The 24,261-nt window shown below is 41.0% G+C and overlaps 1 long non-coding RNA gene across 1 annotated transcript; it reads left to right on the top strand.

Annotated features, from left to right (window-relative positions):
• The first annotated feature begins 47 nt into the window (after positions 1–47).
• On the top strand, positions 48–3,422 carry LOC135964536 (uncharacterized). Its single transcript, XR_010577019.1, has 2 exons — positions 48–182; positions 3,181–3,422. It is a non-coding gene; the product is annotated as an uncharacterized lncRNA (long non-coding RNA).
• Positions 3,423–24,261: the final 20,839 nt, after the last annotated feature.

Consider the following 24,261-nt stretch of genomic DNA (forward strand, 5'->3'; position numbering starts at 1 on the left):
GATTCTCTAAGGCTGTCTGAAGTGTATGGATAATCCCATTGTTACCTAATCCATCACAGTACTTAATATTCCCAGGAGCACCCTTCCGGCTTTCCATGGAAAATTTCAGTTTCAGAAACCTGGGTTTGGAAAGCTCAACATTCTTGATTTCAAGCAACGAATTGAGAAGCCTGGTGAGCAGGGTAAGCTTGAAGGGTGGGGCTGGTATTCAGATCTGGGTATTTTCACCTACAATTCCCTCAGATGGGTTTTGCGATTAGATTTGACAGTCTCTGGAGGCTGTATCTCCATAGGCCTAGAGCAACAGGCTCACTTTCAAACAGTAAAAGGAAATCTGATAGAATGCAATGGGTGATAAGGTCATGTTTTCCTGTGCAGTATTTATTTGTTCTGCTCTGACACTAGGTTTTGTGGCTCAAATTAAATTTTAACAAAGGCTGTCTGAGAGTTTCCCCTGGGAAGGGGCTGAGTCAAGTTGGGAGGGTAGAGCACTGTGGCGGATGAACTTGGGGCAAAGCTGCACTGAACATTTGGATGAAAGCTAACGGCTCAGGATGACCACTCCACGTGAGCAGGGGGACAAGGCCACACTGCAACATCAGCCAGGTGTGCAGTGAAGAGTGGGGTTCAGGGCAGGTGCAGTGGCTCACACCTGTAATCCCAGCACTTTGGGAGGCCAAGGTGGGCAGATCACTTGAAGCCAGAAGTTCGAGACCAGCCTGGCCACCATGGTGAAACCCTATCTCCACTAAAAATCCAAAAATTAGCCAGGTGTGGTGGCACACACCTGTAATCCCAGCTACTCGAGAGGCTGAGGCATGAGAATTACTTGAACCCAGGAGGTAGAGGTTGCAGTGAGCCAAGATCACACTACTGCACTCCAGCCTGGGCAACAGAGCCAGAATCCAGGTGCTGAAGATATAGCAGAAAACAAAACAGACAGTGTCCCTGTCCATTAAGAACCTGTTTTTTATTGAGAGTTGTGTATAATAAATACGTAACAAATAAAGCAGAGTATAATTTCAGGAAGTAATAAATGCTAAGAAGAAAGCTGAATAAGAACCACAAGATGGAGATAATGAAAAGAAAGCCACTTTAAGTATGCTTATCATATTTGAGGGACAGCATCTGTGAGAAGAAGAAATTTGAGTTGAGGGGAGCTGATTAAAACCAGGGAATTTTCTGTGTAAAGATCCCATGGAGCAGTTCTCAGGGAAAACAGCACATGCAAAGGCCCAGTGGTGGAACAGTTTGGCATGACTGAGAAATGGCAAGCTCAGTGTGCCAAGAACAGGTTGAGCAAGAGGAAAACCTGGCAGGCAATGAGTTTGAAGAGAGACAGCAGGCAGGTTTTAGGGCCTTCCAGGCCCTGGTTAAAAGCTTGAATTTTATTTAAAATGAAATGAGACATCACTGGAAGATATTTAATAGGAGAATTATTTCATTAAATTCCATTCTAAGAAAACCACTCTGGCTGAATGTTGTAGCACAAATTGGAGGTAGACAAAGAGTCATGGCAGGGAGAATAATTAATAGACCGGACTGGACATTATGGACCAGGATCATGAAAATAGAAATAAATATCTCAAAAATATGTATAAAATTAGAGATAGAAATAATAGATCTTGCTAACAAATTAGTTGTGGGGGTTAAAAAAATAAGGACAGAATCAAGAAAGGGTCTTTGAATTTCAGATCAAGAAGGCAAGGATTCTGGGCAGGTTGTTCTCCTTATTTATTCTCCATTAAAATTATAAACCACCATTTCTTGGTTACTGTAGATTTTTGCTCTCAGCCTTGTAACTGTTCATTTTTGTCACTTGCAGCATAGCTACACTCTGCAAATGATCAAAATCAGCATCGCTCACTCTGTGGGGCTCTCGGAAACGAGTCCACTTAGCTCTCCCCAAACTCCACAGGGTTCCCCCAAATGGCAGCACTGGGGCCCAGCGTGAAGCAGCTAATGCTGTGTATGGGATGCAATTTCAAAACAACCCAGATTCATTCTAGCTAATCAAGTGGGCCAGAGGCGAGCGCACCTCAGATGTCCACAACCACACAATCCCCATAGCCCGTTTTATATTCTCAAATATATTTCTTTGAATAATTTTTTGAAGTGAAATTGTTTTGAATTCCCATAATCTTTCTGTTGAAATTTATGAAAAAAAAAATGATTCATGTGCTCTTCTGGATATAAAATGTAACTAGAAAAGTAAAGCAAAAATAAAATCAATTCCATGTTAGGAAAGGAAATTCAGAATTTATACATTCGATGAAGAAAGCTGGGACATAATTAATTAGCAACTATTCTTAAATTTGGATGAGCAAATGTGTTCTGTTTTGATTGTGGAACGCTCGGCTGTGGAGACGTTCTGGATCTGATGCCAATCAGCCTCCCATTTTTACTTAATTAAGTGTCATCTAGAGCTCCTGCTGGCATAAAATGGTTTCAAGTTCTCCTGTTTTTCTTTTGCTTTCTTGTCAAAATCCATTTACTAAATGGTATCAAAAACTATCTTTTAATACAGAAAATGTAGAGGTGTGGATAGGTATGCAGAACAGGATCTGTGGAAGCAGATAAACTCACCTGAATCCAAGCTCTGTCACTTTCTAGCACCTGCTCTTTGCTATTATTTCACCTTTCAAATCCTTAGTTTCCTCAAGTGCAAAACAGGTAAAAATGCTCACTTCATAATGCTGTTGTTAGGACTAAATGACATAGAGTAAGGACTTAATGAATGAATGGTTGTTCTTTTGTAATAATTATAGACTCATAGGAAATTGCACAAAGAATATGGAGACGTCCCTGTGTGCTTCGCCCAGTTTACCTCAATGGTTACTCCTTACATATAGTACAATACCAAAACCACAGAATTGATTTTGATATAATGTGGATGTATATTTTGAGGTCATTTTATCACACATGTGTATTCCTATAGTTACCACTACAATCAAGATAAAGAACTTTTCCATCACTACAAAGGTCTCTCCCTCACGCTACCCATAAAGTCACACCCACTTCTTTCCCTCATTCCCACCAACTCTAACCTCTAGCAACTACCAATCACTATAGTGATGAGTTTTCCATCGCTGTAATTTTGTATTTAAATATAAATGAGAATGTTGATGTAAATGGAATAACAGTGCATGACCTTGAGACTGGCTTTCCTTTTTCTTTCAGCATAATGAACTTGAGATTGATCTACGTGATTGCATGTGTCAATAGTTCATTTCTTTTTATTCCTGAGTAGCACTCAATGGTATGCATATACCACAGTTCGTTTAGCAATTCACTTATTGAAAGACATTTTGGTTGTCTTTGGGTTTTGGCTATTACAAGTAAAACTACTTGGGAACACCTTATACAGGTTTTTGTCTGGATATAAATTTTCATTTCTCTGAAATAAACACCCAGGAATGTGATTGCTCAGTTTTGTGAACTTTTTATCAAATTCTCCTGTTATGAGTCACAAGATTGCAGTTGTTGCAATACAAGAGATTGCCAATAAGCTCCACCAAAGGCAAGGAGAGGAAGTTGAATAAAATCCTTGGGGAGTACATTAGTCCATTTTCTGTTATTTAGAATACCTAGAACTGGGGAATGTATACAGAAAAGAAATTTATTTCTTACAGTTATGGATGCTGAGAAGTCTCAGATTGAGGGATCACATCTGAAGAGAGCCCTCTTGCTGGTGGGGACTCTCTGCAGAGGCTTGAGGCAGCACAGGGTGTCATATGGCAAGGGGGTAAGCATGCTTACATGCTAACTCAGGTCTCTCTTCCTCATCTTATAAAGCAGCAAGTTCCCCTCCTGTGGTAATTTATTAATTCATTAATACCTTAATGGTTTAATCCATTCGCGAGGGCAGAACCCTCATGACCCTCTCACCTCTTAATTTTAGGTCTACCTCTTAATACTGCACGGTGGAGACTGAGTTTCAACATGAGTTTTGTAGGGGACATTCAAACATAGCAGGTAGGATTGCAAAACAATTATATGTTAATCGGGATAATTAATATTAGCTACTCCAACAAACAACCCCACAATCCTAGTAGCTCGAAACAGTCATCATTTATTTCTTCCCCAGTCAATGTCCACTGTGGGTTGGGCAGCTCTGCTAAGTGACTCTCTCTCTCTACTCTGTGGCTCCACCCATTGCAGGGTTCTAACAGCTCTGCCATTTTTGCTTTTAGCTGGGTGGATGGGAGAGAAAGGAGAGCCCATGAAAAATCAGTCTGGATGTTTTTGGACTCCGGCCTGCAAATGGCGTACACTGCTTTTGTTTACATTCCATTAGCTAAAACCAGTTACATCACCTCCACTAACTACAAGCAAGGTTAGGAAATGCATTCTCCCGAGAAGAGGTAATGAAGCATCTATCTGGCTAGGCTGTGTCACAGAGAAGCATTGTATCACTAGTAAGCAGCAGCTGTGAACTAGCAGAGAGACAGATATTGTGTTATTGCTATTAAAGCATTGCAAGTTGAACTTAAATTTTGTTTGAGGTAAATTCAGTAGCAATCCTTGAATCACTTTCTATGAGGATGACTGACAGAACTAAAGGCAAGGTAATACCTGTAACACAGATAACAGTGCCCACTATTTGGTAGTCACAATCATGAAGGCAGCTGATGCATACTGCGTATATTAAATGCTCCTGACTGGAAGTAGGTGATCTTTGGGAAATTCAGGAGTGAAGAGGGGATGAAGAAAGAAGAAATGGAAATGTGCCCAGACCAGACTCACTGGCCTCTCTTGACAGCTTTCAAGGATTCTGCTCATTCTACAAGATATAGCCAGGCTAAATCCAGGTTAAGCCAGGATCATCCAAGGGTCACGTCCAGCCCTCTGACTGTTTTTGTATGGCTGTGAGCTAAAGACAAGGTTTATATGTTTAAATGTTTTTTTTTAAAAAAAGTAAAAAAAGGAATATTATTTTGTGACACTGAAAATTACATGAAATGCAAATTTCATTGTCTATAAGTTTTGTCAGATCTCAACCAAATTCGTTTGTTTCCATATTATTTACGGTTGCTTTCATTCTACCCCACAGAGTTGAATAGTTACAAGAGAGACTGTATGTGGCCTACAAAGCTGAAAACATTTACCCTCTGGCCCCAGTTTGTCCACACCAAGTATAAGCCATCTGGGCCTCATAGCTTTTCAAAGTTTTGAAAATGTTATTAGGTTCATGGAAAGCCATGCCTCTTTTATGCCATCTTTATTTAATGACTTTTTCACATTGGAAAAATGCACTGTTATTTTTTAAAATCCACTTTTAACTAACCTTCATCATCTACTTGTCAGAGGAGCAGTCATCCCGAGCATTACTAATCCTACTGCTGAGCCTGCAGGGATAATGGTATTATCCTTGGAATCTACCAGCATCGACCTTAGAGTTTTCAGTCCTGAAAAAGAACTGCAACACATCCAACATTGCACCATCCTAAAATGTTACATAACTGTAGCATAGTCATATAATGTGACTGAAAACCTTCACTATGAAAAAGACCTTCCCTGGACATAAAGTGTACAGGTTTTTAACTGTATTTATAAATCGTTAGCTTTTTAAACTTGCTTGTTTCCCTTTGAACAACAAGTTCAAAAGTGTCAGAAAAAAAATACAAAGTTTTCTTTAAAGAAAAATGTTCCCATACTGGCAGTGTTGTGAAATACTTCATCTTTTAAAATAACCTCCAGAAACTCAGCTGTAACACCAAAATTGACAGAAATGAAGAAGTAGCCCTTGGGTTATTTTGATATCCTGAGAGAATACCTGAATCTGTCTTCCTCTGATACCTTAGGAAAATTATCACATTTCATATCTCCTCAACAACTCATGAGATTTCCTTTTCTATATCTGTTTTTTTTTTTTTGTTTTTTTTTTTTGACAGGGTTTCACTGCCATCACCCATCACCCAGGCTGGAGTGCAGTGGTGTGCTGTAGGCTCACTACAACCTTCACCTCCCAGGCTCAAGGGGTCCTCCTGCCTCAGCCTCCTAAGTAGCTGGGACTACAGGTGTGCACCAACACACCCCGCTAATTTTTGTATTTTTAGTAGAGATAGGGTTTCATCATGTTGGCCAGGTTGGTCTTGAACTCCTGACCTCAAGTGATCTGTCCACCTCAGCCTCCCAAAGTGCTGGGATTACAGGCATGAGCCACTGTGCCCAGCCTGGTTCTGTTTTAAATGTGTAGTTGACAAGAGCACTGGCTTAGAAATCAGACTGCTCCAGATTCACACTCTCCTCTGGTACTTAAGCTCTGTGACTTTGGGTAAACTACATGCTGCCCTGTGTCTCAGTTTTCTCATCTGTAAAAAGGAGGTCACACAGGGCTGACTTCAGAGAGTTACTGTAGAATCAAAGGGGGTATATCATATAAAGTCCTTACCACAGTGCCTGGCACACAGAAAACTGTCAATAATATTGTCTATGATTAGTGATTTTTGTAGACTCACTATTTTTCAACTGCATGGTTGTAAAACCCAGAAATAGTTACAGAGACAAGTAGTGACCATTATCAACAAAATATAAACCATCTGTCAGTGAATTAAACAAATTCAAACAACAAAAAAATGTCTCTCATTTAGCAAGGTACAGAGTGAAATATATCAGTTACATGGTCAGAAATATTACAGGTATTAACTTAAGCCAACATAATCATTTTGCATAATGCTGTCTTAAACTCTTAGTAAATCTTAAGATTTATATAACCACCTGATTAACTCATCTGCCCCTATTTAAGTCCTTCTCATGATGAGGAAAACACTGTCCCTTGAAGCAACCCATTATGATTTGAAACACTCTTCCTTAAACTGAACTGAAAATTGTTTCTCTAGTGCTTACAACCTTTGGATCAAATCCCACACTCTGGAGACAAATCTAATAGTGCTTACCTTTGACAGGCCTTCAAATGTTTGATAACGTCCACACTTCTCCTGAGTTAACTTCTCCAGTTCCTTTAACTCTTCATCACACCACAGGGTTTGTGGAGCCTTCATCGTCTTGGCGACGAATCCCATTGTGCTTTAAGAATAACACAACCCCCTTTAAAAAAAAAATCTCTAGACCCTGCCCTGTGGCAACTGAACAACCACCTAAATTAACCCAACTGTGCAGCTGGAGAAAAGGATTCTAAGTATGTTCTCAGAGCAAAATTCAAAGCAACTTATTTAATGTTTTCACTGGTTCTGTTCTACAGGTTAGAATAACATAACAATAATACTGAGAGGCAGCATGAGAAACTAAAACTTTAGGACTCAGTGTTTAGATAATTTAAAATTGGAGGTCTTGTTTATTTAGTCCCCCATACCTCTAAATAGATTCTGAATGTCTGAATGATACTGAACCCAGCAATTGAATGAATGTGCTTTTCTTTCCAACAGTATGTCAAGAACTGTGAAGGGTCTGAGATTTTATCCTATTTGCAAACTAACAAGTGAGCCTGCCACCGTTTTGTGGATGCTGTCAGAAGACACGAGACTCCTGGGTCAGAGCTAAGGGAGTTTATTACCAAGGCACAACAAGTAGCCTAAGCTTCATGTTCCTGTTGTTTCCATTTGCCCCTGTGTTCCATGGGTGTGAGGTGGAACAGTGTATGTGGATGGTAAGATTGCAGTGGTTTGCATTACAGCTGAGAAACCTCAGGCTTAAATATCCTTTCAATCTTTTATAACAGACTGCAAGCAAGCTTACCCAGCTTTTGCCCCAGAGGGAGACATTGTCTTTATTACACTGTACAGTAAACAAGCCTGCCCTCTGCTTCAGAGGAAGGTACTAATCTCTGTTTTCCATGGCTGTTCTCTATGCAAATATCCTTGAAAAGAGTCTATGACAAAAGCTGTCAAGGCCTCTGCTTGCAAGATGTGTGCAGGGCAAGAGACGCATGGAGAGTGGTCTCTCAGCACACCGTAGGGTTTTATTAGAAGGAGTACTTACTTCTCTAGAATATTAAACCAATCAGTAAGTATTTGCTGAATGTCTGCTTTGTGCTCAGCAGTTTTCTAGGTACTGTGAAGAATGAAAAGTCCATGGTCTCTTGATTCCAGGTGCTTAGAATTTATCAGGTATTACTTGACCCAAAACAATAGGAAACAATGCAAGATAAGCAAAAGCTAAACTAGGACTTACACATTCATTCATGCAAATACATATTGCATGCCTCGTATAAACACTAGCACTTACTTAGTGCCAACAGTATGCCAGGCACTAATCTAAGCCCTTTACATTTATCAAGACAAGCATGTGAAATACCTCCTAGTATATTCCTTTTTACAGATGTGGAAATAGAGGCACAAGCATGTCGAGTAGCTTGTCCATAGTCCCACAGCTAGGAACTCTTCATCATGCCCAGACACTGACTCCGGAGTCACAGTCTTACCCTGATCACTGAACTGCCTACCTCGTCACAGACACTTATCCAAGCTGGAGCTCTAAAGTCAGGGCAGGGACAAACCCTGTCTTCATAGAGCTAACAGCCTCAAATGGCACACTTACTAGTCGATAAGAGCTTGATGACAGGGAGAATAAAAGGGCATTTTTGACAGAAAGCCCAGTTCAGAAGTGATTGCAGAAATCAGTCCAGAAGTGTTGATGGCCTGAGCCAAGCAGGGGCAGGGGAAATGGGGAAGAGGGCACAGAAGAGGGAGAACAGAGACCTAAAGCATGAGAGAAGTGAGTAATGGGAGGTCAGAGGTGAAGAGGAGAGAAGTGTCCAGATGGACCCTGGCATCTGGACTGGGTTCTGCATGCCTGTGTCGTCTGCATGCACAGATGGCCCAAATTAATGAAACTAGGAGGAAGGGCGGTACTGGGGAAAGGACACTGATTCCATTTGGGACATGTCCAGTTTGAGGTAACTATGCAATGTCCAAGTCAAACGTCAGTTCGATCCAGAACATAGATACTAGTTGCCACCATGGAGGTGTGATTTGGCCCAAGGTGCGTGTGGAGCATACCAAGAGTACAGAACCAACCAGACAGCAGAAATATACTCCGGGGACAGGGAGAGAGGAAGAGAGGAGTTCAAAGAAAGGAGCGATCAAGCAAGCCTGTAGTAGCCAGGGAAGCCCCTGGAGCAGGGTTTTGAGCACGCATTGGCAGGAGCAGCCTTGGTGCCATCATCCTGGAGAGTGGAGTGCACGAGGCAGTGTGGGCCAGAGAGCTCGTGCGGGCCAGAACATGCATCGTGATGGCATCATTTATAGTTCTGGGCCCTGGTAACTGGATGGGTCTTTGTTTCCTAAGTGCTCAGAAGGTGGAGATATGCGGGTTTGAAGGCAGAAGCCAGGAGATTTTCACGTATGAAGGTATTTAAAATACAGTGTGTCCCATAATAGGAACTCAGGAGGAGAGAGATATCAATGTAGGATTTAAAGAGTTGGCTCCCAGCATACATAAACTCTCTCATCCATCTTCCTTATAAAATATAGATTTGGCTCTAATGCTGAGCTCTTTCAGGGTAGTCTTGGGCGAGAGCAGTGGCTGCAGAGGGGGAGAGTGGACATCTACTTATACTGTGAGGGTCTTCTCTGGGAGCCTTGGAGCACATGTCAGATTACTTCATCCCCCTGGTCACCAGCCTGATGCCCTTGTGACTGTCAATAAGTTCATCACTCCAGGAAGGTAGATTTACACTGGCAGGAGCTGTGCTCATCCTTATGCTACCACCTTGCAGTCCGAAGGAAGTTACAGTGACTGAGCCACTGCCCAGCTTTGGGGGAGTCATGGTGCAGGAGTGGGCATTTCAGACGGAGTGAGCACGGTGAGCCTCACAGGAGCTTCTAAATTGGTAAATGTGAGAAACTCCCTTGGCAAGTGGCAGGCTGCAGATGACTTTTAAACAAGCCTCAAGAGAGGCTGAAACACTTAAGAATTGAGAGTCATTTCAGGGAGGGAAGAAGTACATCCTGACAGACAAGGCTGACCTGTTTCAGAGTCTCATCCTTGGATGACTTAGAGATGCTCTGCTGCCAACAAGCACTGAGGAATCTGATCAAGGCTGCAGGGTGCTCCAGACACTGGAGATATAGCCAGGGAGTCAGTGCTATGCACTAGAGAGGAAGAACGTGGAGTAAGTTGGAATAATGCGACATTAAAATATAACAAAGGTTTTAGAGAGGCAACAGAGACTCACGGAAAAATTTCAGGGTCTGATGTGGGGAATTACACACATCTTGGAGCTGTGCATCCTTCTCTTTGGCAGAAGGCTGAGAGTGGTCACTGAACAGTTATCTATGAAGTCACAGTTCTCCAGGAGGGTCCCCAACAACTTTTCCACGTGCTATGCCTTCTATCAGGAAGATTCTCCAGCCCACTGCTTCCTCCTGCTGTTTGTGAAAAATACCTACTCATCTTTCCACACTAAGCTCAAGAGCCCCTCTTCTCCTCCCCGGGAAGGATGATCCCTCCTTCTTTTGTGTACCCCAGTACCCCATATGTGTCTCTGGTTGAAGCTAGTATACTTGATGGGACCTTTTCATTTCCAGGTAGAATTCCTCTGGTAAATTCCAGCCCTTAAAGGACACTGACCATGTCTTATTATCTGATTCCTGAGCCCCTGTCCCAGTGCTTGGTATAAAAGAGGTACTTGGCAAATGGTGGGTGGCCACCATTCTCCAACCCCTGTTCACACCGCCTGCAGGAGAACAGAGTGCAGTGTGGGAGCCAGGACCAGAGCTGTGAGAGCTGGGGACCTAGAGCAGTTCTGGGTTTCTGGGATGGATTGGGAGGAAACTGGAGAACTCTAGAGGAGGCAGGAAGCCAGGGTGACTGTGTGGGAAGCCAGCACCTACCCAGCCAGCCCCTTGACTGTGGAAAGGACCCCTGAGAGAGGGAGTGGCCAGAGTAAACAACTGCTTCAGAGCCCAGAGGGGGAAACGGCTGGGAAGAAGGAGGTGGAACCAACTTCCTGGTGCAAAAGGTTGCTAAAGGCCTACGTGTTTTCTTTTCACTTTCCTGGATCAAAGAGAAGCTCTTGAGATAGGAAAGGTGACTGACTGAGTCAGGACCACTAGTCACCACGAATGCTTCCCTCGTCCTGCCTGAAATCCCACCAATCAGAACACCAGGAGATTGAGACGGTTGTGCAATGCGGTGCCTTGATGTTCTGGTGGTGAATCGGGTGGATGCACAGGTTCCATTCCTGGGTGTCAGGGTCGGGGATGGGGGGAGGCATTGTGTGGGAGGGCTCTTATTCCAGGGATATCACAGTCCAAGTCCAACACAAGCAGACGGAGCCTGGGTGTGCCGGCCCCAATTTGTGTGCCTTCCCGGTTTTCTCCAACTGGTTTTCTGCTCGGTGTTGGAGACGGTCCCCTAGATGCCAGGAGCTGGCCTGGCACCAGCCCCATTCTTATCATTCTTGTAAGTTCCATATGCAACCCCCGGATTACCATGAGGGTGGCTGGGCCCCATCACCAGGGGGAGGTCCGTGTCCCCTCCTGCCACCTGCTATGGCCACAGTCTTGGGCTGGCATTACACGCACCTCCATCCCTAGAACTGCGGCTTTAGGACCCAGCTTTCCTGATGACTACCAGGGGCCCAGGGACTATGGGGGAAGCAAATGTGGCCAGAAGCAGGTGGAAGGCTATAGCTTTTTTCCTTTTCCTTCTGCCTTTCTCTCCAACATGTAATGTTCGAAAATGCAGCAGCCTCAGCCTCTCTGAAGATATCCTGGGAGACCCGGTAGCCAGCTTGGGAACATACTTTCTTGTATTTACTCTCTCCCTTTCTAGGCCTCACCCTATATTTGCTCTGACACCTGCTTCCCTGGAATTTCATTTCCCAGCAGTGTTAGCTGTAAACTTGCATCTCAGGCCTTGGTCTAGGGCCTGCAGGCTCAGACCCTGGGAGCCAAGAGAAGGAGGGTCTAATAATCAAAGAAAGTACCATGGAAGAAAGGGCAAGATAGATTCTAATATTCCAAAAAGACAATGGCTTGGGCTCTCCTGGACCCTTATTCTCCAGAGGTCACATGAGACAAGTTACCTGCCTTCAGGGTGCTCCCAGTGGTATCTGGGCACAGGCCCCTGCATGCGCCATGGTTCCAGAACCTGGTGCTAGAGAAATCTCACGCTGGGAGGAGGGAGAGAGAGCTGAGTGCTCTGCTCCAGGGGCATGAGGACATGAGAGCGGGGCTCCCCCGGAAGATGGGCACAGAACTTGGCTCTTCTACTAGACTTACCTCGAGAATCCCTTTTCTTTCTTTGCAGCCTGAGCTGAATAGAAGGCCAACATGGGGAATGCAGCCGGCTCTGTCGGGGCCAGGGAGGGAGAGCCCCCACTGGTGAGGAACCCAGCAGATGTGGAGGCTCACATTAGTCAACATTTTAAGCTTTAGTTTACTCGTCTATCCAATGGAAAAGATATTCAGAGAAATTATGAAAGACTGAAATGGGCAGAAGAGATTCCTGGGAGTATTTTCAATGGCGGGCCAGGCGTTAACTGTCCCAAGAACCCTCCCGGCCTTTTAGATTCTGTAGATCATCTTTGGTGATCTCTGAGGAGGTTATTTCACAACTTGCTAGAGATAAAAGCTAATTTATACAAAAATGATAGAGATGCAACTATGTCATATGACTCTTTTTTAGGGCAATATGAATCAAATCTGTCTGGTTGAAAATGTAAGTCTTTACAAGTTAAATTCAAATTTGAACTAGTTTTTCATTTTGTCAGTTCCCTTAGTAATGAATGAGCTAAGTAAAATCTTCGCTGCATGTTCATTTTATATGAGTCATAGCGTTACTGTTTTGAAAATTATCCTTTATAATGGTATCAGTTGAAAAGCGTTGTCTCAGAATTAACTGAGATCACTTACATGACGTGTCCAACATTGAAACACTAAAATACAGGTCAGGTAAAGTTTATTTTGAAGTAAAAGATAACAGCAGAAAGGAAAGAAAAGGAGAAAATTACAGCTGAGCTGTGTGTGAGGTTTAACTGCATAATCTCATTTAATATTGACACGACCGTGTGTGGTAGTTTTTAAAACCTCGTATCACAGATTAGGGCCCAGGCTTTGAGGTGCTTGGGAACTTGATCCAGGCCAAGATGGTAGGGCATAGAGCTAAAATGGAAATCCAGGTCTGTCTGACTCCAAAAGCCCATGCAAACCCCCACCAAACTCTGGCACAGGCCAAGAATCAGCAGCATAGTGTTGTGGCGAGGACATCTCCATGCATCACAGTGGGTGCTGCAGGTGGGGAGAGAGAAGACAGCTGAGAACACTGGGCACCCAGAAGGGGCACCAGAAGGAACAAGGCAAAGAAGAAAGCTGTCAAAAACTGAGGACTTCCAGCCTTTGGCTGGCACAGGCTGTGTTCCCCACTGTGTTCTTCCTACTCTTCTGCCCCATAGAAAGCTGAGTTCAAGGAAATTCAAGTTCACGCTAACCTTATACCTTTATCTAAGCAGGGACATTAACATTTTCAAAGACCTAAAAGTCACTCTTCTAGGCCATGGGCAATTGTCAGTGACAAGATAGAACTGAGGACCCCTGACTCATAGGATCATGTACCTGCCCCCAAACCACATTCCTCTGAAGGCACTAGAGAGCCATTATTCATCAGAACGGTGAACTCTCTGAGAGTTATTTATAATATGATTCATCAAACCACTGGCCAATGTGTCAAGACTCTTAAAAGGCTGAATATTTCCCCATTTGTTTTTCAATGTAAAAATAAATAAGAATGCACAGCTGTGGTTAGGGAAAAGTTAAGACTGAGGATATATTAGCACATTTTAATTGTTTCACCATTATTTTTATTGGCAAAGAAAGTGAGGGCCACAAAAAAGCACAACCAAGAAACACCTGTGGGAGCTCTGTTGTGTACCAGTCTGCTTAAATGGATCTGCTATGGGCTTTCTGGTTATGCTCCACATCTAGGTCTGCACATCCTTGATATCTCAACAAAACCAATGTCTGCCTCAGACTCTGTGGGCCTTTTCAGTGATTTTTCAGTTTATTCTAATGTATCCTCTTTCCAGGGTAGTATATGGTCCCAAGTGCTCATTCAAATTATCATTGCAATATTTTAAATTACTATTCCTTTTCCTTACCTTATACTCTGACTAGTGATTTGGAAATACAAGGATTTTTTTTGAAGAAGAAAAAATATTGGGGGTATGTTCTTGGTAAGTGAGAACAAAATGTCAAACTTTCAAAATGAAAGTATATTTCCTAAATTACGAAACAAGGGACATTTCCAATGGACCATTTTTCTTCTCCTGACCTACTGGAGGTCATTTCAGTTAAAGCCCTTTGAGGATGAAGTGGCTACATTTTTATCCAACTGCATGCCCAGGCGTCAGGGAAGGGAGCCTCTTCTCCTTCCTTAACAGGCTTTTGGACAGCTAATGTAATCTCTCATCTAAAACAGACTCAAACCTTATTAGAAGCTACACCAAATATCCTTCAAATGATTGTGAAGATAACAGTAGATTATGCTTCCTGACGAAGTACAGTAATAATTGCTTAACTTCCTAGAATTCCTGTCCTCACATTTTTCCTGAAGGATATATAGCATACAAAATACAAAAATCATGAATAATAATAAATTACTAATAATCAACTAGAAACTTCTCCTAATTTGATTCCTTAAAATGATAACTTGGACTTTATATACTAGCATAAGAAGAATGCAACCCACTTGATATTTTTGACAAAATTTTACTGTCATTTAGTCACTTGACATTTGTCCAATCAGTTAAAGCAACCATATTATTTAAAAATACACTGTTGAAGAAAAAATTAGTAAGGACAGCATGGTCATTAAAACAGGTCATTTTCTGGTGTTTAGTCTTGACTAAATCTACTAAACTTACCGAGTGAACCACTTAAAATGACCAAAAGAGATAAGCAAAATTCATTTCTCAAACTATTGGTTGATTGATTGTAAAATAGAAACTCATTAAAAGATATATAGTGATCTATATACATCTGCTCCTTTCAGTCTCTACATAGAGAGAAATTGCTTATCACTTGGCCCAAACCAGGAATAAGAAAGATTTTCCATATGGTGGGCAAATGATCCATAGTAAAATAATAATAATAATAATACCAACTACTACATAGGTCATGCCTTATATTAAATATTAGTTGTTTCTGGATACATACTAATGGCAATAATATTAACTACTAACCTTATAATCAATATATCTTAGTAAATTGTAGTAAGACAGTTCCATAATCATAAACTAGGAATGAATACACTAACAGTGCTGCTAAAATCCTGCATTATTTATTGCAAATCCTCTGTAAATAAGGAGTGGGTCAATCTCAACACTAGACTGTGAATTCCCTCCCCAGGACAGATACAATTATAGCAATGTTTTAGTGTATCTGTCTAGTAATTTTTTTCCAGTTTCTTTGCTTTTGTTATTATTCCTCATTATTTTTATAGAAGTTTTAAATTTTAATGCACTAGAAATTATTAAATTCTTCTCTTTTCCACCAATGAGTTTTAGTCTTTGAAAGTTCTTTCCAACTCAGAGAGTAAATAAATATAAATTGATATTTTTTTCAAGCTTTCTAGAACGCTTTTTGTTGTTCTACTATTTGTTTTTACATTTAATTCATAAATCAAGCTGTAACAGTTATTTGGAAGTTCTGGGTAAAATAAGGCTTTAAAGCGATTTCCCCAAATAGTTATCTTTAATATTTAAATAGATACCATGTGTGCAGATGTGTATTGGAGAATTAAATTGGCTTTACATAGCTTAAAGAGAAAGAATTAGAACCACTTCATTAAGTTATAAATTGTTGGCCACATTAAAGAAAAGAACATTGTTAGTGGTGATAATATTTAAAATATTAGGCTGGTGTGGTGGCTCACACCTGTAATCTCAGCACTTTGGGAGGCTGAGGCAGGTGGATCACTTGAGGTCAGGAGTTCAAGACTAGCCTGGCCAACATGGCGAAATCCTGTCTCTACTAAAAATATACACACAAAAAATTAGCCAGATATGGTGGTGGGTGTCTGTAATCCCAGCTACTTAGGAGGCTGAGGCAGGAGAATCGCTTGAACCTGGGAGGTGGAGGTTGCAGTGAGCTGAGATCGCACCACTGCACTCCAGCCTGGGCAACAGAATGAGACTCTGTCTCAAAAACAAATAATAAATAAATAAATAAAATATTTAAAAACTGTAATGGTGTGTACTTCAAGCATGCAAGTGGACACTAGCTGTAAAGAGCTGGTAATGGGCCAGGCGCGGAGGCTCACGCCTGTAATCCCAGTACTTTGGGAGGCTGAGGCGGGTGGATCTTGAGGTCAGGAGTTCAAGACTAGCCTGGCCAAGATGGTGAAACCCCATCTTTACTAAAAATACAAAAATTAGCCTGGTGCAATGGCAGTTGCCTGTAATCCCAGCTACTCAGGAGGCTGAGGCAGGAGAATCACTTGACCCTGGGCTCAGAGGTTGCAGTGAGCTGAGATTGTGCCACTGCACTCCAGCCTGGGTGACAGAGCAAGACTCCGTCTCAAAAAAAAAAAAAAAAAAAAAAAAAAAATTGCTGGTAACGATCTTCAGGTGTGACAGTCCTGGCTGAAACTGCCTGAATATGAACTAGGCCATCTTGAGGTTAAAGGTACACTGAGCATATGCCTCGGTGAGCCCAGGAGAGGCCTCTTGTATAGGCCTAATTTTTTAATGCTTTTTTCACTTTTAATGCTCTGTTAACTTAGATAGCCTGGTAAAAAGGTACTCTGTCAATGAAGGTATTCAATTAAGTGTGGTAACCAACTAGGAGGATGCAGAAGAAGGAATTCTGGCATTTTATTGTGGAGCTGCACTAGTGGTTTCCCAGGTCCTGTTGTCAGATTCTTACAGCCATGGTGTATACAGTTGTGCTGGGGCCCCTACATCCTCTCCACAGCTGAAGAAGTGCTTGTGGAACTGCGTATATACTTATAAATTTCCCCAACCCAGTTTCCTTATGATATGGCGGTCTTTGCTTCCACTAACATCCCAGCTGATGCCCAACATGAGGCAAACACAGCTTGTCTTGGTCATGGACTTTTGGAAAGCACACAAGGGGCTGATCACCACCTTCTCCCACTCAACACACACCTTCACCCTACCTGAGATGGGGGAGGTGAGACAGATTCCCACTGGGGATAGAGAAGAGTCACTGGTTGGAATTGGATTCTCCAAAACCATGAGATTTATGTGGCTTATTCCCATAGATCATGGAAGCCCTAGCATGGTGGGGACACTGTTAAAGGAAATATAATCATATGCTTTGACTCTGTCTCAGAGTCTGTGAGTTATCTTGACCTTAAGGATAATCAAGAAAACACAAAACAGTCTCCAAATCATCCCTAGGCAATCTTCCAAGTGGCTAGGGCAGTCTGACCACTTGGGCCTGAAGCTTTCCATTACCCAGCACAATAGCCAAGGGTTTTTTGGAGATAAATAAGTATGAGTAGAATTTGACAATACATAGAAAGAGAATTAAGCTCCTCTGAATGTTATATCTATTAGGATGAATTAAAGATAGTTCATTTTAATGATGAAGTATTCACATCAATGCAATTGAATGAAATCCCATATTAGGTAAGGGAAGGGGGTGATTAATTCAGGACATTTAGTTGCAGAAAGAATTTTCTAGACTTACCAATAAAATATTTCTAACTCATTTTTGAATTATGGGATCCGCGAAACCAGGTTTACATTTGTGATCAGAGGAGACTTCTCCAGAAATCTACATATAAAATTGGATAATTAATACAGAGACGCTAGCTTCCTTAAGAGTGCTAGAGGTATTTAACATGGTTGTATCCTGGGAGTCAGAGGGGGAGGGGACCTCCTGACAATATGCTTTTTCTGCAAAAATGCTGGCTGAGTTAACCTGAGCAGGGTCTTCAAATTAAATGCCCATATTCTGACTGCTTTGGCAGTGTGTGAATGTGAGGTCTTGTAAGAGATTGAATAGTTATTTATTTATTTATTTTTATTTTTTGTTTTTCTTTATTTCTTCTTAAAAAAAAAAAAAAACGGATACATCCGCAGAACGTGCAAGTTTGTTACATAGCTATACATGTGCCATGGTGATTTGCTGCACCTATCGACCCATCCTCTAAGTTCCCTCCCTCACCCCCAACTCCCCAACTAGCCCTGGTGTGTGTTGCTCCCCTCTCTGTGTCCATGTGTTCTCACTGTTCAACTCCCATTTATGAGTGAGAACATACGGTGTTTGGTTTTCTGTTCCCGTGTTAGTTTGCTGAGGATGATGGCTTCCAGCTTCATCCATGTCCCTGCAAAGGACATGATGACATGACCTCATTGCTTTTTATGGTTGCATAGTGTTCCATGGCATATATGTACCACATTTTCTTTATCCAGTTTATCATTGATGGACATTTATGTTGGTTCCATGTCTTTGCTATTGTAAACAGTGCTGCAATAAACATACCTGTGCATGTGTCTTTATAGTAGAATGATTTATATTCCTTTGGGCATATACCCAGCAATGGGATTGCTGGGTCAAATGCTATTTCTGATTCTAGATCCTTGAGGAATTGCCATACTGTCTTCCACAATGGTTGAACTAATTTACATTCACATCAGCAGTGTAAAAGCATTCCTATTTCTCCACAGCTTCACCAGCATCTATTGTTTCTTGACTTTTTAATAATCACCATTCTGACTGGCATGAGATGGTATCTCATTGTGGTTTTGATTTGCTTTTCTCTGGTAATCAGTGATGTTGAGCTTTCTTTCATGTGTTTGTTGGCCGTGTAAACGTCTTCTTTTGAGAAGTATCTGTTCATATTCTTTGTCTACTTTTTGATGGAGTAGTTGGTTTTTTCTTGTAAATTTGTTTAAGTTCCTTGTAATGCTGGATATTAGACCTTTGTCCAATGGGTAGATTGCAAAAGTTTTCTCCCATTCCATAGGTTGCCTGTTCACTCTGATGATAGCTTCTTTTGCTGCGCAGAAGCTCTTCAGGTTAATTAGATCCCATTTGTCAATTTTGACTTTTGTTGTCATTGTTTTCAGCGTTTTTGTCATGAAGTCTTTGCCCATGCAGGTATGGTTATTTAGGACCAACAAATTCCTTAAAGAAGATGTAGCTAAGAATCTCCAAATGTAATCCAGACCTATGCTTAAGGGGAGAGAGCAGAGTTGTGTCCTGTTGGTTCATGCTTTCATGATGGAAAGGCTTGCAAGTCCAGGCTGTTTCCGCCATCCCCAGCTTACCTTCTTTTCCACTTCAGGGGTTTTCCTAGAGTTGAACAGGTAGAACGATATACCCCTCTGGCTGCCTCATTCCACTCCACCTTGAGACTCTTATATTAGAGCTCTGAAAGTAGAAAATAATGATAAAGCTGTCTCCTGGACCTACTTTTCTCTCATGTGCAATGTAAAACAAGCAGCTCTTGTTGCTTTCTTGTGTTCATGGCAAATGCTTTTCAAGAAGATGCAGGAACCTGCAAAATGCATGCTGGAAAATTACTTGGGGGCACTCAGTTCCACCCTCAGCATATCCTGAGCAGTGGCCACAATTTCTTTGTAGAAATCATGCTCAAATACCCTGAAGACAAAAAGTCCTTAAAACATCACAGCCTTTATAGTCGGGAGATAAACATCCACAGGCTGGCCCCAACTGCACCATACCAAGATAAGTATGGACCTGCAGGATAGCCTAGGCTGTGCTGCAGCGACAGACCAATAGAAATATCAAGGATTTCAACACATAAAGTTTTGCTTATTCAAAGTCTACTAGGAGCCCATTGGTTCTGTAGAGCAGCTTCTTTTCAAGCAATGACACAGGGATCCAGACTGACTTCATTGAGGCTGTCTCTTCTCAGTGGTGGTCAAGCCGATCAACATGGGAGGGAAAGTGGGAGCTGCAGGTTTCCTAGAAGCTTTATGGCACCTTAATGGCCAAGTTGAGGCATAGTTCACTGCCTCCCACATCCCATGGGCCAGGACCAGTCACATGGTGCCAGTTAACTGTAAAGGAGACTAGAAAGTGGATGGTAGATGAGCATTAAATGTCTCTGCTACAACCTTTTGCTAGGTCAGGGAAAACAAGAAGAGAGACTCTCCGTTAGCAACATCAGATTTAGTAATATTAGACATGGATGCACAATACTCATTCTGTGCAATACCAGATTATTCAGGAATACAAGAGAGAAAAAAATATGGAGCTGTTCCCATATCAATAGCTACAATTATGGCCTTTTGATACAAGCTTTCTAAGCTTGGTTACATTAATTTAGCTCTCTCATTATAAATGATAAATTTTATTGGTTTTCCTAATTTCCTTTATTCTTTGTAGAGAAGTTTAACAGTCACCATAGCTGATTATAATGTACTTGTGAATGTTTACAATTTAATTCAAACAAGAAGTGGGGTTTATGACATTTCTACAATAACTCTCATTATTAATTCATTGTTTCTTTCATCTGACATCCTTGTTTTCCGTTAGATTTAATTAAAAATCCATTTGAAACACATCTATAGCCTTACTAATATAATATTCAAAAGCTCTACACTATACCAGAAATGCATGAATCATCTCTCTATACTGCATCATTCTCTCATGGTAACTATGCTTTTTATTATTTAGCACTTAAAAATTCAGAAGATTCATTAATCAGTTCATATTTAATCATATCTTCATAATTTTAGAAGGTTGTAAGTTTTTCATAAATTAGATAATGAGCTTCCAGTAAAAATTACCTGGAATACTTTTGGGTCAAATTGAAAATATAAGGCAAAGGCCCTTACACAAACTGATTTTTTAATAAATTAATAATATGTCAAGTAAATGATAAGATTAACTATTACTTTACTCCTTTTCTTCACAAACCTCTTCCTATCTCCACTTGAAGAGCTATTAGCTCACTCAAATTTAAGACAGAGAATTTAAACTCTTCAAAATTAAGAGCATTTCTAACTACTCATCTGGGTACAGTTGTGATGTACTACCTTACTGCTCCAAGATATACAATGGCACTTGAATTACAAAGTCATATTTTGGTATCTATGAGAAGAGTAAGAGGCTGAACATACCTAATCTTACAAATAACAGTTTCCCAGAGTTTCAAGGGTCATTGAAGGTCATTTAATTGACTCTCCTATTCACTGTGTCATTCCTTCTAAAAATATTACTGTCCGGTAACCATCTGGCTTCTCCTGGAATGCTTTTAATGAAACGGGGTTCACAATCTTTCCAGGTCATTGCAATGTAGAAGCTCATTGTTGGATGTAATCTACTTGATTAGGAACAAAAACATATCTTTATATAACTTATTCCCAATGATCTTAACTCTACCATGTCTAGAGACACAATTTCTCTCCCTACTGACAGCTATGATGTCTGCCTTTAATCTTTATTTAATGGAAAGCCTAAATCCCTCAACCATTAACAGTGAGATGGTTTAGAGACTCCTTATCACATTTATCATCCTCTGCATTCGTAGTTCTCAGCTGGATGGGGATAGCCACTACTTGGAATGAGGGGATTGGGTTTGTCTGGGAGGCCAGTAGAGTTTTTCCCCACATTGTTCCCCTTACCTCAAGATTCTAAGATGCTTCCTAAGGAGGAAAGCCTCTTCTCCATTCTGGGAATGACTGGAATGAGTCCCCATAACTGACGATTTGTGTGAGAAGCCTACTAAATGTCAGCTAAAATTTGTTAACATACTCTCCTAATATGATGTCCTAATTGTAATACAGAACTCCAGATGTAGCTTGATAATTACAAAATATAATAAAACTATTATCTCCCATATTATTAAGATCCTACCTATAGTGATATAGCTATCACTTGAGCTTTCTCGGACCCTAAAACCTAGAAATATACATGGTTTATTATTAGTAGTAAAAACACAAATTTTATTGACTTTCATCTGTGCTGTCTCACTCAGCTACTTAGTGCCTCCTGCTACCCCACCCACAGACACAAAGCAGGTATATCTTAGAATTTCACCAAGAAGTTAAAAAAACCAACAAACAAAACTGCAGTCAGTCTGATATAATGCATTTTATCATTTAATTCCCACAACAGCTCTGTTATGTGAGTTACTTTACAGAGCAAAAAACAACATCAGAAGACTAAGTAATTTGCTAAGGTTCCATGTCTCTCAAAAGGCAAATTACTGTATAATTGCATAAATAATCATGAGATGTTGTGCAATAGGATAACAGATGATACAATCATTTAGCATAACGGCTTTAAATTATCTTGTCTCAAATTTCTAGCAACCTAGATCCTAGATTACCATTCCAAATTATTATTGGTTTCATTGGCTATATTTTCACAGGACTGCAGACTCGCACAGCTTGTTCTGTGTGGTGATCAAGGTCAAGGCTGTAGTCAGGGTCTACGTACTGTTTTTCAAGGTGAAGGGCACTCACTAGGCATGGTCAAGCTATGCATTCAAGACAAATGGAAGTGAAAGGTCATGAACATGGTGACTGCTTTGAGTACTTGAGCATCTAAGGCCCTTCACCTCCCTCAGAGCTGTCTCAAATGTATCCTCAAACCACATTATCCAAATCTCACATCAATCTGAGTTCTGTCTCTCTGTCTCTAACCAGTCAGAGACCTTTGCTTTAGGCTCCTATACTTTATAGACCAGAGAAGTCGTTCTGCAGCAGGTGGAATGTGACTGTCAGACATTTCATGTCTGAGCTTTTATAATGCATGAGCAGGTCCAACTAATACTAATTGCAGGGAAAATGTTTCAGTGTTTAAATCAGAATATGCTCCTTATGATTACTTTTGAAATCTATCATATCCAAGCAGCTTATGACTGAGAACTCCAGAAAGTCAGGAAAAAAAATCTTAGTTTTGGGAATTTAAAGTCATATGAAGGGTGGGGCGTGGTGGCTCAAGCCGTAATCCCAGCACTTTGGGAGGCCGAGACGGGCAGATCACGAAGTCAGGAGATCAAGACCATCCTGGCTAACACGGTGAAACCCCGTCTCTACTAAAAAATACAAAAAATTAGCTGGGCGAGGTGGCGGGTGACTGTAGTCCCAGCTACTCGGGAGGCTGAGGCAGGAGAATGGCGTAAACCCGGGAGGCGGAGCTTGCAGTGAGCTGAGATCCGGCCACTGCACTCCAGCCTGGGCAACAGAGCGAGACTCCGTCTCAAAATAAATAAATAAATAAATAAATAAATAAATAAATAAATAAATATAAAATAAAAAGTCATGTGAAGAACATGGTGCAGTTAATGACTACCCCACAACTATGATGTCAAGTTGGTTGGAAGCCACCCCAAGAATATCCTGAGTTCTTTTCCTTGGGCTTTGAGCTAAAAGTATCTCTTTGATGAAAGCTACTCCTTCATGTAAAAAGAAATAGCTCCATAAAGGAGGCAAGCAAAATCTTCTGGACTGATTTCTTTTTTGGGATCAGATTTCTGGATATGGATAAACAAATTTTCCAGCCAACTTTACCATTCTTAATGCTTTATGTAATTTTTAAAAATCTTACCAGGATAAATTTTGTAACAGCTCTGAATTGAGTTGTACTCTCCCCTCATTAAAAATAATAATAAAATAAATAACAACAAATCAAAACACCATCATCAAAACAGGAAGTTAGCTCAGGGCATAGAGCAAACGAAACACAAAACACACCCTCCTAGAAACTGACATAGCAGAAAAAGCATGGCATTAAATATCAAATCCATAGCTGATTGATCTTGTGAAGATCACATGAAAATTGGCATACAACAGGAAATGCTATTGAAATATTGTCATTAAGTTTAAACCTCTCTCTTAGAAACAGGCATATATTTGGGCTCATACATTTATTCAATCAACAAATATCTGTAGAGTACCCAGCACATGCCACTGAGATAAATGTTAGGTATTTATTCTGACTTAGGTTACTGGAACAGCTTTTCTAATCTTATCTATGATTTTTACAGAGAAGAAAATAATTTTCTGTTGCATGATTTAAAACTCTCAGCAACAAGCTGCAGTAACAAGTCATCTAAAGCACATCTGTTCACTTTTGGACTTCATGCCACCACTGCAATCCAATTATATGTTACTTATCATAAAAATTCAGGGTTTCTTCACATTAAGGTATTTGTATTCATGGAAAAATTGAAGTATGAGGCCTATTTTTGATTGTTTTAACATGTATGGGTACCTGTGTCCCTGATTTCGGATCAAGTTGAGGAGACAGAATAAACTGAGAGAGGAACATTAAGAGAGCAATCTTTTGTGTGAGTAGGCCCAACAGAGCAATCCAACATGTTCTTTTGAAAAGTGTGAGGGTGGGAGGA

This window comes from Macaca fascicularis, chromosome 8 (assembly GCF_037993035.2).
Source record: "Macaca fascicularis isolate 582-1 chromosome 8, T2T-MFA8v1.1".
NCBI classification, from domain to species: Eukaryota; Metazoa; Chordata; class Mammalia; order Primates; family Cercopithecidae; genus Macaca; species Macaca fascicularis.